We start from the raw sequence: 12,963 nt of genomic DNA on the forward strand, positions 1-12,963 counted from the left end.
GTTGTAGATTAATTCATTTTATGAACCCAAACTATATGTTGTAGGTTGTAGGTTTTAAGGTTTTTTTTGTTCAATTAAAAAAAAAATCAGATAATATAATAATGGACACTACAGAAGAGCAGATGCTGGCAGCATGTCTATCCTGAGTATCGGTCCTCTTAATGAATACATACGAATTTTGGAAGTCAACAAATACAAACACACGCATGTGTTATATGTCAATCTATAGTTAAATGTATATTCTTGAAAATAACAATGAAAACTGCATTTAAATCGGCAATGTTTTGACAAAATACTTGCTAGACTTAGCTAGACTCGGCTCCTTGTAGTAGCTAATCGGTTTCATCATGTACAATTGTCTCATAGTATCGTATCGGCCCTGTTGATAGGTTGCTAAGATTTGTTACAATACCCATGTGCTTGTTCTTAAAGAAGTAACTTAATGGAACAAAACTCGTGCTCATGTTGTAAAATATTTTTACATTTTATTAAAAGATAAGCAGCATATAATTAAAACATTTGATAAAGCTACTATTAATCCATAAACAAACTAACATAATTGTGTGTTACGTTATTAAAATCATAGCATCACCCTGGAATAAACATTACATACTTTCCAAGGAACACCGTAAATTATGAGAATGATTGTCGTAATGGTCATGGATTACCATCAAATAAATTACAACTTCTAAAAATTGAAAAACATTAACTTTCCAGCACTTCTTGAAGGTTTTTCGTTAAAGGCACGATACTATGAGGAGAACCAATACTATTAGATTATAAAAGAATAAATGGTATAGTTGCAATAATCCAACTCCAAGATAGTGAACCTCCAGGTCGCTGGGCATCGCAACTGGTTAGGGCATATTTCATGTTAAGTCTGCCACCCAGAATTTAGGCGGCACTTGAATAGGTAAAATTAGCTACATAAACTATTTTCTAGCATAAATAACAACAATCAGATCATAAATATATCCCTAATTTACAAATTAAAACAACTTACTTGATATGGTGTGCTGGCAGAATAATGATATTAATACAAGTTTCAAACACATCAACGGTTTACGAAAATGTGTTAAGTTTTGGCAATGGAAAACGCAGAGTATTCAGAATTTGAAAATATGCTAATTTATACATCAACTAACTCCAGAATACTGGGCAAGATAGATCTCGTGTGTAATCAACCAATCATGCTATACTGACTATCTCCAAAACCTCTGTAAGAGAGATTAAAAAGCTATTTTAAAACATCAGCTTTCGGTTTTATAAGGGTTTTTTTATCAACTTTTTGTTTTTAGCATTTATCCACAAACAACGCGAAAATTGATATCAATGGTAACCGGTTTTGTGTTTGTTCCAATGTTTAAGATTGATTGAATTCGATTTTACAGAAAACTTGATACTTGATTTTTATGCCCCCGGATCGATAGATCGGGGGTATATTGTTTTTGTCCTGTCTGTCTGTCTGTCTGTCTGTCTGTCTGTCTGTCTGTCTGTCTGTCTGTCTGTCTGTCTGTCTGTCTGTCTGTCTGTCTGTCTGTCTGTCTGTCTGTCTGTCTGTCTGCCTGCCTGCCTGCCTGCCTGCCTGCCTGCCTGCCTGCCTGCCTGCCTGCCTTCCTGCCTGCCTGCCTGCCTGCCTGCCTGCCTGCCTGCCTGCCTGCCTGCCTGCCTGCCTGCCTGCCTGCCTGCCTTCCTGCCTGCCTTCCTGCCTGCCTGCCTGCCTGCCTGCCTGCCTGCCAGCCCCAAAACTTTTTGATAACTTTTTTAATATTGAACATAGCAACTTGATATTTACCATGCATGTGTATCTCACGGAGCTGCTCATTTTGAGTGGTTAAAAGTCAAGGTCATCCTTCAAGGTCAAAGGTCAAATATCATTGTATTTTTCTTTCCTAAAACTTTAACCTTCGTAAAAGTTTTATCATAACTTTTTATTATTGAACACAGCAACTTCATATTTGGCATGCATGTGTATCTCGTGGAGCTGCACATTTTGAGCGGTGAAAGGTTAAGGTCATTCTTGAAGGTCAAAGGTCAAAAAAAAATAAATCATTTCTCCATTCAATCTCTTACTTACTTCTCGTGGAGCTACACATTTTGAGTGGTGAAAGGTCACAGGGCTTTTTTCAGCTTTTTGGGAAGATAGCCCATGGCTTTGAAATTGGGAATTTTATCGGCATTTTCAAGAAATCGGGAAAATAAATTTGGATTTAAAACAATAAGAATGAGTTCAGCATCTTTAATCACAAACACCATCATGATAAACAATTTTCCACATAATTAGCTCACACAAAATCTTCAGTCACATCAGGCACCATTTTATTAGGAGGCGCTTCATCTTCTTTTGAAGAACTACTGCTTTCAACATATTGAATATCAGTCAGCACTTTGCTTTCGGAAATCAACGATGACGATGCAAAAGAGTCACTTGTTACTAAATTACTATCATTAACATTGGAAGGAGTTTCAATGTGAAGACTTGTACTTCTTGACGATGTTTGTTTATTTAATGACACTTGCTTAAAAAAATCAACAGTTTTCGTTTTTCCGCCAGGTTTTTGCTTGTAGGAATCTATTTCACGTAATATTTCGAATTGCGTGATATCTTTGTTTTCCATTCAGCCAAATCACAAAACGCTTGTATTTCATCAAAAATATAATAAGCGCCTGAACAACATCTAGAATATCGTGCACACGACTAATGCTGACGTTATCAAAATTGAGGTATAGTCTAAAACCCGTACGAGACAGGATCGGATTACGCTTTGTTAAAAAGCTAAACAGCCGATGTCATAAGCGTTTTTTTCCCAATTGGGAATTTTTTAGCAAAATTTGGGAAAAAGTATAATTTTGAGATTGGGAATATAGCCGAATTTCGGCTATAAAATCGCACCAAAAAAATCCCTGGGTCAAGGTCATCCTTCAAGGTCAAAGGTAAAAAAATAATCAAAGCAGCGCAATAGGGGGCATTGTGTTTCTGACAAACACATCTATTGTTTTACATTGAATTTGGTTTTATCAAGAAGAATTATGAGCTGTACATATGTACTCATAAAAGCTCAAAGCATTCAGGAAGAACTAGTAAATGGTATAACCGAACATGTTAGGTGTAAAACAATACTGGGTGTCTTCAACTGTGTAATTTGCCCATACATTTTATTATTTTGTAACACTTAAGTGTTATTAAGATGTATGTAAAATAATTTCGAGTGAGAAACGTCTCTGCACGTCAAAATCGACCTGCTTGTATGTGCATCTAATATGATTTCCAAATAACATACTGTACCTAGATCAATTTATGACCACTTAACATTTATATAAAAAAAGCAAATATTCTGGAAAGAAGCTGTAAAAAAAAATAATTATTAAATTATTATTTAAATGAATATTTAGCAATACATGACTTGTGTATTCCCAATTAATTTTCACCAGAGAATTTTAATTATAAAGAAATATGATGTAATAATAAAAAATGTGTTTTATTAATGATTTTTAATAATCTATATAGAATTAATTACATGTCATTTCACTTCACATGTCCATTTAAGACACATTTTGGACAAAAACCAATCTTTTCAATGTGCACCTTCCATCAGATTATTTATTTAATTTGCCTGGGAAAATTGGTATTTTCTTGATTTTATGTCTTTCATTAAATTAGTTTTTGTTTTTTTAAAGCTTCATAATTATGTTTGTATTATTTAGTTTCTGTCTAATTGTTGAGGTCGGTAATACAGTTGTAACAGTACTTTTGTTATAGTATTACAAAAAATCCATAACACTCTGTATTCTCTGATTGTCTAGGGGAGCCTACTCTGTAGAACATACAACCAACACAATTTCTTTGAAACCATATCTACTTCCCTTTGTTGAGCACAACCCAATTACTGTACTGTATCTCTTGAATTGCTAACCAGGAATTCACTGTTTGAAAGTTATAAACTTGTTCAAGCAGTCTTAAGAATATTTTAACTGCTTTAGAATAAACTTTGTGTACTTAACTTTTTTAACAAGCTTCAATTTAATTCAAACCCAGGGCACGCTGGTTACAATGGAAACCTGCTACATTGTCACTATGAAAGTTGGTCGCTAATGCAAGCCATTATATGTGTCGGTACTAGCACTAAACCTGTCTTTAACTTGTCGCATTATCATTTATGTTGATTATTTACCTACTCGTTCATTGGGTATACTTTGTGTACAGGCCCCTTAACACTAGTAAGGGTGTTTACTTGTACATTGAGTAAACTTTATAAACATCCAATAATAAATTTTTTCATCATATATGCATCAGCATCAAATTCATCCATTTTGTTTGTTTTGTTTTTGTTGAAGATGGTTTTAAATGAAACTCATTGAAACTTGGTATGAGTATATATATGGATAAGGGGAGGATGCACATTAAATGGCATTGTACACCATCTGTTAATAACAGAGTTATGACCCTTTGTACCTTGAAAAAATGCTTTTTTGAGTGTCAAATATAACACTTTTGTGTCCAGAAGGATATTGCCATGGCGGGGATATCAATTCAACGAATTTGCTTGTTATTACATGTTTTATAATTGTCATTATTATAATTATTGTCATAATAGTTGTTTTTATCATAATTACATAATAATAATTATGTTATAACCATTATAATTATATTTGTTATTAAATTGTATGCTAGCTTGTCATTAAATGGCAGTAGTTCATTTTAGATGTTTTATGTTCTGCTAAGAAGGTCCATTTCAATCTTGCAGACTCCATTTCCAAACTTTTAACTGTAATATCATTTCATTTTATACAAATACTCAAATCATAATGTTCCTAATGGTTTTTCAATGTGTGCCAAAGTAAGACCATAGGGTAACTTTATTTGGTTGTTCATATAATTCTCTTTTAAACTATGATTTATCAAATGTAAATCAATGATTTGCATGCAAATTAACTGTATATAGAACTCTATATTGTCTTACCTTTTGCGGTTAAATATGATCACCATATTCATAATTAACATAATAATATTTAATTTGTAGGCAAAAACAAGGTGATTTCCTAAAGCAATTGTGTATTACAAAGTAATGCCTCCCCTTGTGATGACACCTGTTATTTCTACAAACTTGCATCTGCAGCACCATTAAACTTAGTGTTACAGGAGGACAAAGTTTTCATTCATCTCATGACATGCAACGCAATAATTTCTGACCTGCAACCAAAGGTCTTGCTCATGTAATGTTTGCCTACAGCCACATAAACCGTTTCACTCTAGCCCAGTTTGTTTTTATGCGTTCAAGTCTACTCGTGTGTAGCGATGAAGATGTATAATTTACAGGGGTAGATTGATTTCAAGTGAGTTTTCTGAATGGACCTGCTATCAAAGAACTTTTTGATACCATGTATGATTCACCCTACCTAAGCTTACCACAGGAGCCTTCTTATTATTTGAAAAATAAATGTTATGTGATTTTTTTAATTCAAGAAGTATTTTTATGCCACCTTTTTGAAGAAAAGGTGGCATATAGTGATCGGACTGTCCGTTTGTCCGTCTGTCTGTCTTTCCGTCACACTTTGCGTTTAGGTTTCGAAAAATGCTCATTACTTCTATGTCCCTTGAGATATAACCTTCATATTTGGTATGCATGTGTATATGGACAAGGCCTTTCCATACGCACAAAATTTTTTACCTGTGTGAACTTGACCTTGAACTTGGGATCCGCGTTTAGGTTTCGAAATCTGCGTTTAGGTTTCGAAAAATGTTCATAACTTCTATGTCCCTTGAGATATAACCTTCATATTTGGTATGCATGTGTATATGGACAAGGCCTTTCCATACGCACACAATTTTTTACCCCTGTGACCTTGACCTTGAAGTTAGTGTCCGCGTTTAGGTTTCGAAATCTGCGTTTAGGTTTTGAAAAACGCTCATAACTTCTATGTCCCTTGAGATATAACCTTCATATTTGGTATGCATGTGTATATGGACAAGGCCTTTCCATACACACACAAATTTTGACCCCTGTGACCTTGACCTTGAAGTTAGGGTCCGCGTTTAGGTTTCGAAATCTGCGTTTAGGTTTCAAAAAAAGCTCATAACTTCTATCAAGCATTTAAAGGGGGCATAAGTCATCCTATGGTGACAGCTCTTGTTTTTATTTTCCTCATTTCAAATTCAGGTAACAAGTTTGAACCTTTGTCAATGAAAAGTTAAGCCGCGCTCTGTGAAAACAGGGCTTTCTGCTTTTATGGTATTTTTGTTCAAAGGAAGTATATTTTTTTTAGCGAATGTACAACAAAGGTGGAGAGGGTCATTCCTGATATGCCGGTGCAGACTGCACAGGCTAATCTGGGACTACACTTAAATCACACACTAAGCCCTGTTTTCCCAGAGCAAGGTTCAGTTAGTGACCTCTCATGCATCAGAATATACACTTCATCCCAGCAAGCCTGATCCTTAATGATTCCCTGACAATTACGGGTATATTTAAGGGCTAAGTTGGGGCAGAAATTTGGCCCCATTTCCCTGCTCAAAAGGTATATTTTTAGCTAACCTGATTGCTCAGGTGAGCTTTTGTGACCGGTCTTTGTCCGTCTTCCATCCGTCCGTCCGTCGTCCACATTTGGATTGTAAACACTCTAGAGGCCACATTTCATGTCCGATCTTCATTAAACTTGGCCAGAAGATTTGTCCCAATGATATCTCGATCAAGTTCGAAACTGGGTTATGCTGGGTCAAAAACAAGTCACTAGGTCAAAAAAAAGAAAAACCTTGTAAACACAGTAGAAGTCACATTTCATGCCCAATCTTCATGTAACTTTGTCAAAATGTTTGCCTTAATGATATGTTGATCAAGTTCAAAAGTGGTTCCAGTCCATTGAAAAACATGACCGCCAGTGGGCGGGGCAGTTTTCCTTATTTGGCTATAGAGAAGCCTTGTAAACACTCTAGAAGTCACAATTTTTGCCCAATCATCATGAAAGTTGGTCAAAAGATTGGTTTTATTGATATCTCGGACGAGTTCGAAAATGGTCCAGATCGGTGAAAAAACAGGTATATATGTATATAGTGAAAACATGTGAACACTCTAGAAGTCAAATTTTTGGCCCAATTTTCATGAAATTTGGTCAGAACATTTGTTTCCTTGATATGAGAGTTGAGTTGGAAAATGGTTCCGGTCAGTTGAATAACATGGCAGCCGGGGGGGCAGTTTTCTTATATTTATATAGTAAAAAAAGCTTGTGAACACTCTTGAAGTCACAATTTTTGCCCAATCATAATGAAACTTGGTACAAAGATTGGTTTTATATATATCATATAATAAATGCCATAATTATTGCCCTTAGATTGTCCAAATTTTCTTTATATTATACAAAATCCTTGTAAACTCTCTAGAGGTCACAATTTTGTTTCAGATTTTATGAATCTTGGTCATAATATTTATTTTTGTAAGCAAAGTTTGATGTTTGGTATGGGGGGGGGGGTCAACTCAAAATATAGGTCACCAGGTCATATCTTTCAAAAACAAAAACACTCCATATGCCAGAGTTTTGGTTCAATAATGATAAAACTTGACCAGGATGTTTGTCTGGACAATATCTAGGTCAAGTTTGACGTTTGGTAAAGATTGAATGAACCGACTCCTCTCAGGTGAGCGAACTGGGGCCATCTTGGCCCTCTTGTTAGTTTAGGCCTCTAAAATACTGACTTCTATTGTATATTATATTCAAAAAATTACCTACAGTTAATTGACTTGTTGCCAAAATATTATTTCTGTTTGGAACCCTACCTCTGTACTTGTTTAATCATATTTGTTTTAAGACTCAGCTCATTGTGACCATTCCATCACATGATATGTCTTGATTGCAACTATAAGATGGTCCACTATTGTTTGGCCTCCAATAATAAGGTTACAGGAGGTCCTATTAGACAAAGACTGCCAATTTATTGTGGGTAAACTAAGTACATGATTGTTTACGGGGTACCTTGTATTGAAAAAGAAAAAGTATCATGTTAATGAACCATTTTTAATAAGTTTTTTTTTCTTTTGGATGTTCACAAATTATGATCAATTTGATGTATGATCTCTGATAACAGTATGGCACTAGCACAGAAGTGTGACCATGCTTTGCATGTATGCATATTTAAATAGACATGTTAGATCTATTTGATTTCTAATTCAACCAGATGATTTACACCGTTAGCATATAGTCTAAAGCAGTAGTCAATTTCGCGTGTTGAATGTGAAACTGTTTTTACTGCTAAACATTTCCATATCATTTACTGCATTATCATGTTCAACACTCAAAACGTCAAATACATTTTCAGGCCCATTGTCAGCAGAGGTCATTGTGATGCTGGATCAAAGGTCACATGGTAGAGGATGGACAGGCGTTGAAGATAAGGCCCTGTCAATGGTGGACACAACACCCTGCACAAAAAACGACATGGATAAGGTGTTTATAATTAGGGCCCTTAATTTATGTGCATATTTCTTCATTATCTTTCCTAGTATTCTCTCAATCTTAATCGATAACCCTCGTATCAGTACTTTTAGCCACAGGGTCGACGGGCAATACCTGATAATGTCACTTCATTTTGCTACTTATAGAGTTTTAATGAGCCTTTTTAGAACTCATCAGCCTCGTAAATTCAGTTTTAATTGTCAGCATTCATTGAAGGGCTGGCGATATCAAAACACAAGGCTCGTGTGTCAACGCGGCTGGAGACACCTCGATAAAGAATGCGATTCTAGTGGACCTAGATTTTTTGCCAATGAAGGCTGAAGAAGATCTTTGGGTGAGATACCATTCAGTTTTAATGAAATGTTTTAACAATAAACTTGTAGATGGAGGATAGAGGAGAATCATTTTGCCAGTTTTATTTCTGAAGTCTCATAAATATTTTTAATTAAAATATAAAAGGTGTCCCTCTGATCTAGTTTTGAAATAAAATACTACCGGGGAGTGTAATGTAAGGAGTAGGGTATATGTTTATATTGCGGAAATTATAGGTTGTTTTTTATGCTTTAAAAACAGGGGTGTTATATGTCCACTAAACAAAAAAGTTTATTGCCAAACATTTAAAACTGGTAAATTAATAAATCCTGTTAAGAGTTAAGTGCTTAATGCTGATTTTGAAACTGTATGAATATATAGTGTGTTAAATTTAATCAAGGTATATTTATTTGCTTCAATATGTACAGAAACTGAAGTGCTTTTCAATGTTTACTAATGCAAATTTAAGTAAATACACCACTTACTTGAAAGAAATAATACAGCTGCAGTTAATTATGTTTTATGGAAAATAAACTACTAAATCAATTTGATTTTATATTTATTGAAATCCTACAATCCTTTTTCAAACCTTTATGCGTTCGTACAATCTTCAAAAGGACATATTGTCATAAAAATAATAAATCCAATAAAGTTAATTAGCAAATATTTATATTTTAAATGTAATTTAATAAATATTGTATTAGTCCCTAAATAGAAGCTGCACATATCATGTATCAATTTTATCATTGGAAAATGCACTTTTAATATGATAACAATCAGTAAAAAAAGCAGTTTTAGAGACATATCAGATTTCCGCAGATACCCAACAAACCGTAGTAGCAGTGTATTTATCTGACCGCTATTATAAGCTGTTACTCACAAAAGCGCTCTTTCTATACACTCAATGTGCACTTAAAACAATGTGAGGTGAGCCTTAGGAGCAGTGCTATATTACCATCTAATGTTTTGTGTCACACCGGTACAAGGTGACCATGTGCACTTCCTGTATGGGCGTGGGGATTGAGGTACATCTGAGTTCATAATTGAGGATTGATGTTTTTCATTCTTTCGGTTTTGTGGTTGTTACGTTTCTTTTACATTGTGATTGTTAGAGAAATGGTACTTGTGTTGACTGTCTTAACTTGTAGATCATTATCATCATCAGCATCATCATCATCATTATTATTATCACTACCACCATTATGAACACCATCATCATTATCATTACCACCACCACAATCATCATTATAATTATCATGATCATCTTCATTGCGTGAAAATCATTATTATCATCTTCATAAGCACCATTATTATGCCCCCCTTTGAAGAAGAGGAGGTATATTGTTTTAATGGATGTCGGTCGGTCTGTAGGTCTTTTGGTAGATCTGTTTGGGATCAATAACTTGTGAACGGATTTACCAATTGACTGGATGCATCCCATGTGCTTAGGTCCTTGTCAGTAGATGACCCCTACTGAAATTGAGGTCACTAGGTCAAAGGTCAAGGTCACTTGCACACTAATATTGAAAATTGTTTTTGATCAATAACTTGTAATCAGATTGACCGATTTGCTTAATATTTCTCATGTGCATTGGTGTTGAACAGTAGATGGCCCCTATTGAAATTAGGGTTTTTAGGTCAAATGGCGTTTTATTCTATTTTAAAACATTAACTGTCACACTAAGTGTGACATTGTTTCCGATCTATAACTCTTCAACTGATTCACCGATTGGCTTGATATACTTCCCATGTGCATTGGCCTTAGACAGTAGACGACCCCTATTGAAATTGGGGACACTAGGTCAAAGGTCAATTTCACAATTAGTGTGAACATCGCTTCAAATAAAAAATTGATCGATTGGCTGATCCCTATTGAAATTTGGGTAACTAGTTCAAAGCCCTGTTTGGGGAGGCATATGTCTCAGACCGCGGAACTCTTGTTATTAGTATCATCACCAGTATGATTGTGATCATCTGCATTTTCATCATAATCATCATCATAATCACTATCACCACCATCAAGATCATCATCATCATTATTGGAAAGTATAATATTAACCATATTTACAATGTAACAAGAACAAAACACTTTAAATTAATGTATTAGGTTAATTAATTTTATTTCTACAAAGGTATCTAACATTATCTGGAAGCACTGTTCATGATGCTATATTGCATTGTCATTATTATAGGCTGATAAAATACAAATTTGCAATCAGTAACAAAACCCTTTTCATTGTGCCTGCCGCCCGTATTTTATTATTATTTTGTTCTGCAGCGTTAATGTACACATTTCCACTGCATTAGGATAATTGATCGGTCATTAATCATTAGTCAGATCAATAAAATAACAATTGACAGGCAAATGTGGGCTTCATTAATGTGTTTTATAGGATGAGCATAAGTGTGCAGTCAACATTCACCAGTATGCAGACAACTGCAATGTCAGGATCCGTCCTTGTGGGATTTATTATTTGTGTCACTCTGTTTTTATTTTTTCCACTAAATATGGTTTAATTTTTCATCTAAATATGGAATTTGTTTTCATATTGGGACAGCACTTTTACACTTAATAGTCTAATAATATTTTAGCAATTAAAAATGTATTTCAAACATTGTTGCTTTGAAATTGATACTGTTGTGTTAGTATGTATTTCTAAGATGAATGACTGAAAACAAGATTAAATCAGCATTTGTTTGCCCTAAGAATATTTGGGCATAAAGTGGCCAATTTCAATATAATAATATTGAAATATAATGAACTTTTTCTATATTATTTCTTTATGATCTACTGGAGTATGTCTATTAGCAGCAAGCAATGTTTTTTATTGCCAAACGTCAATCAAGGTTTTGTGCACGCAAATGGACATGCATTGAAGTATGAAAATGAATATCATTTTATACTGTTTATTGAAATGTCCAGTTGCGCTGGTTCTATGAAATATGAAGATGGTTTGCAAATTAATCCACGGGGAGGGAAAAGGCGTCTTATTCTTTTCTAAAACATTCATACTGTATTAGATTATCATAAAGATTTTATCCGTTATTTATTGTGACCTTTTAACCCTAATTTTCCAGCATGGTTTCACTCTGAATGGAAATCGACGCTTAAGGGGTCAAACAGAGACAAACATGGACGCCTTTTGGAGTTTTATTTAAATCCCCCACCAGCCCTAGCCATGTGGCATCAAAATAAGGTTCTGACCTTACGGGTGATGATTTCATTACTACTACTGCCCTGTCCACATGTTCGCAACCTTATTGTGCACGAGTCTGCCACAGTTTAATTGGTTTCTGCACCAGTATTCCACGTAGGATTAATTACTATGCACGCTTGATTGAAACTTTAATCTATCGCCAGGATGTGCTTGATTAGTGCTAATGAAGAGACCAGTCCTCTGGTACAGTCATTTTCGGTGTAATTTCTCCCGTGGACCCTTAGGAACGGAAGTAGTGGGTAATGGGATGCATAGTAATTAGATTGGTTAGTCAGGTCCCTAATTGTAAGCATGTCTCTTGTTTAAAATTGCAATTTAGATATCCAACAGTACATGGTTAATATTTTAGAAACATTTTTTTGTGTTTTGTTGTTTTAAAATTGTTTATACTGTGAAACTTAGGTAATGTTAGGTATTTAGATATTTTTGACTATTTTCTATCTATTTGTTTTTTTTACATGATGTAATAATTTCATAATTATATGATATACATTTGTGTTTCAAACACAAAATATTTGGAACATACCGGTATACATTTGAGAAATATATTTTGTTTGTTTTTTATTTGAGCAGTGAAAATGTGAGAGAAACTGACAACAGGACACAGTTGAGTATCATAACATAATTATCAACTTGTGTAAAATGGCAATTTAGGTTATAAAGTATAGAAGTTACCTTTAAATTACAAGTACCAAATTAACCTATTCTACACAGTATATTATGTTCTGTGCACTTGATTTATTACCTATTGCAATAAGAAATCAAGGATGAGGGTCGTTAAAGGATGTGGTAAGATGCTTTATTATGTCCATTACTTCTTTTGTCAAGAAAGTGTTTGTGATGCTATTAAAGAATTAACTCAATTCATGTAGCGGTAACACCATCATTTGAAAAGCCTTAACATGTCTAGTAGGGAATGTTCTGTATTTAGCCTGGTTTGAAAGTTGTGAAAATTATAGGTTGTTTGAGAATTATAGTGAAAGTACCA

General features: G+C 34.4%; 1 long non-coding RNA gene across 1 annotated transcript; it reads left to right on the plus strand.

The window, feature by feature from the left end:
• The first annotated feature begins 46 nt into the window (after positions 1 to 46).
• LOC127876049 (uncharacterized) lies at positions 47 to 11,973 on the plus strand. The gene is made up of 4 exons (XR_008047623.1): positions 47 to 913; positions 8,309 to 8,436; positions 8,662 to 8,779; positions 11,836 to 11,973. It is a non-coding gene; the product is annotated as an uncharacterized LOC127876049 (long non-coding RNA).
• Positions 11,974 to 12,963: the final 990 nt, after the last annotated feature.

This window comes from Dreissena polymorpha, chromosome 4 (genome assembly GCF_020536995.1).
Source record: "Dreissena polymorpha isolate Duluth1 chromosome 4, UMN_Dpol_1.0, whole genome shotgun sequence".
Classification (NCBI taxonomy): domain Eukaryota; kingdom Metazoa; phylum Mollusca; class Bivalvia; order Myida; family Dreissenidae; genus Dreissena; species Dreissena polymorpha.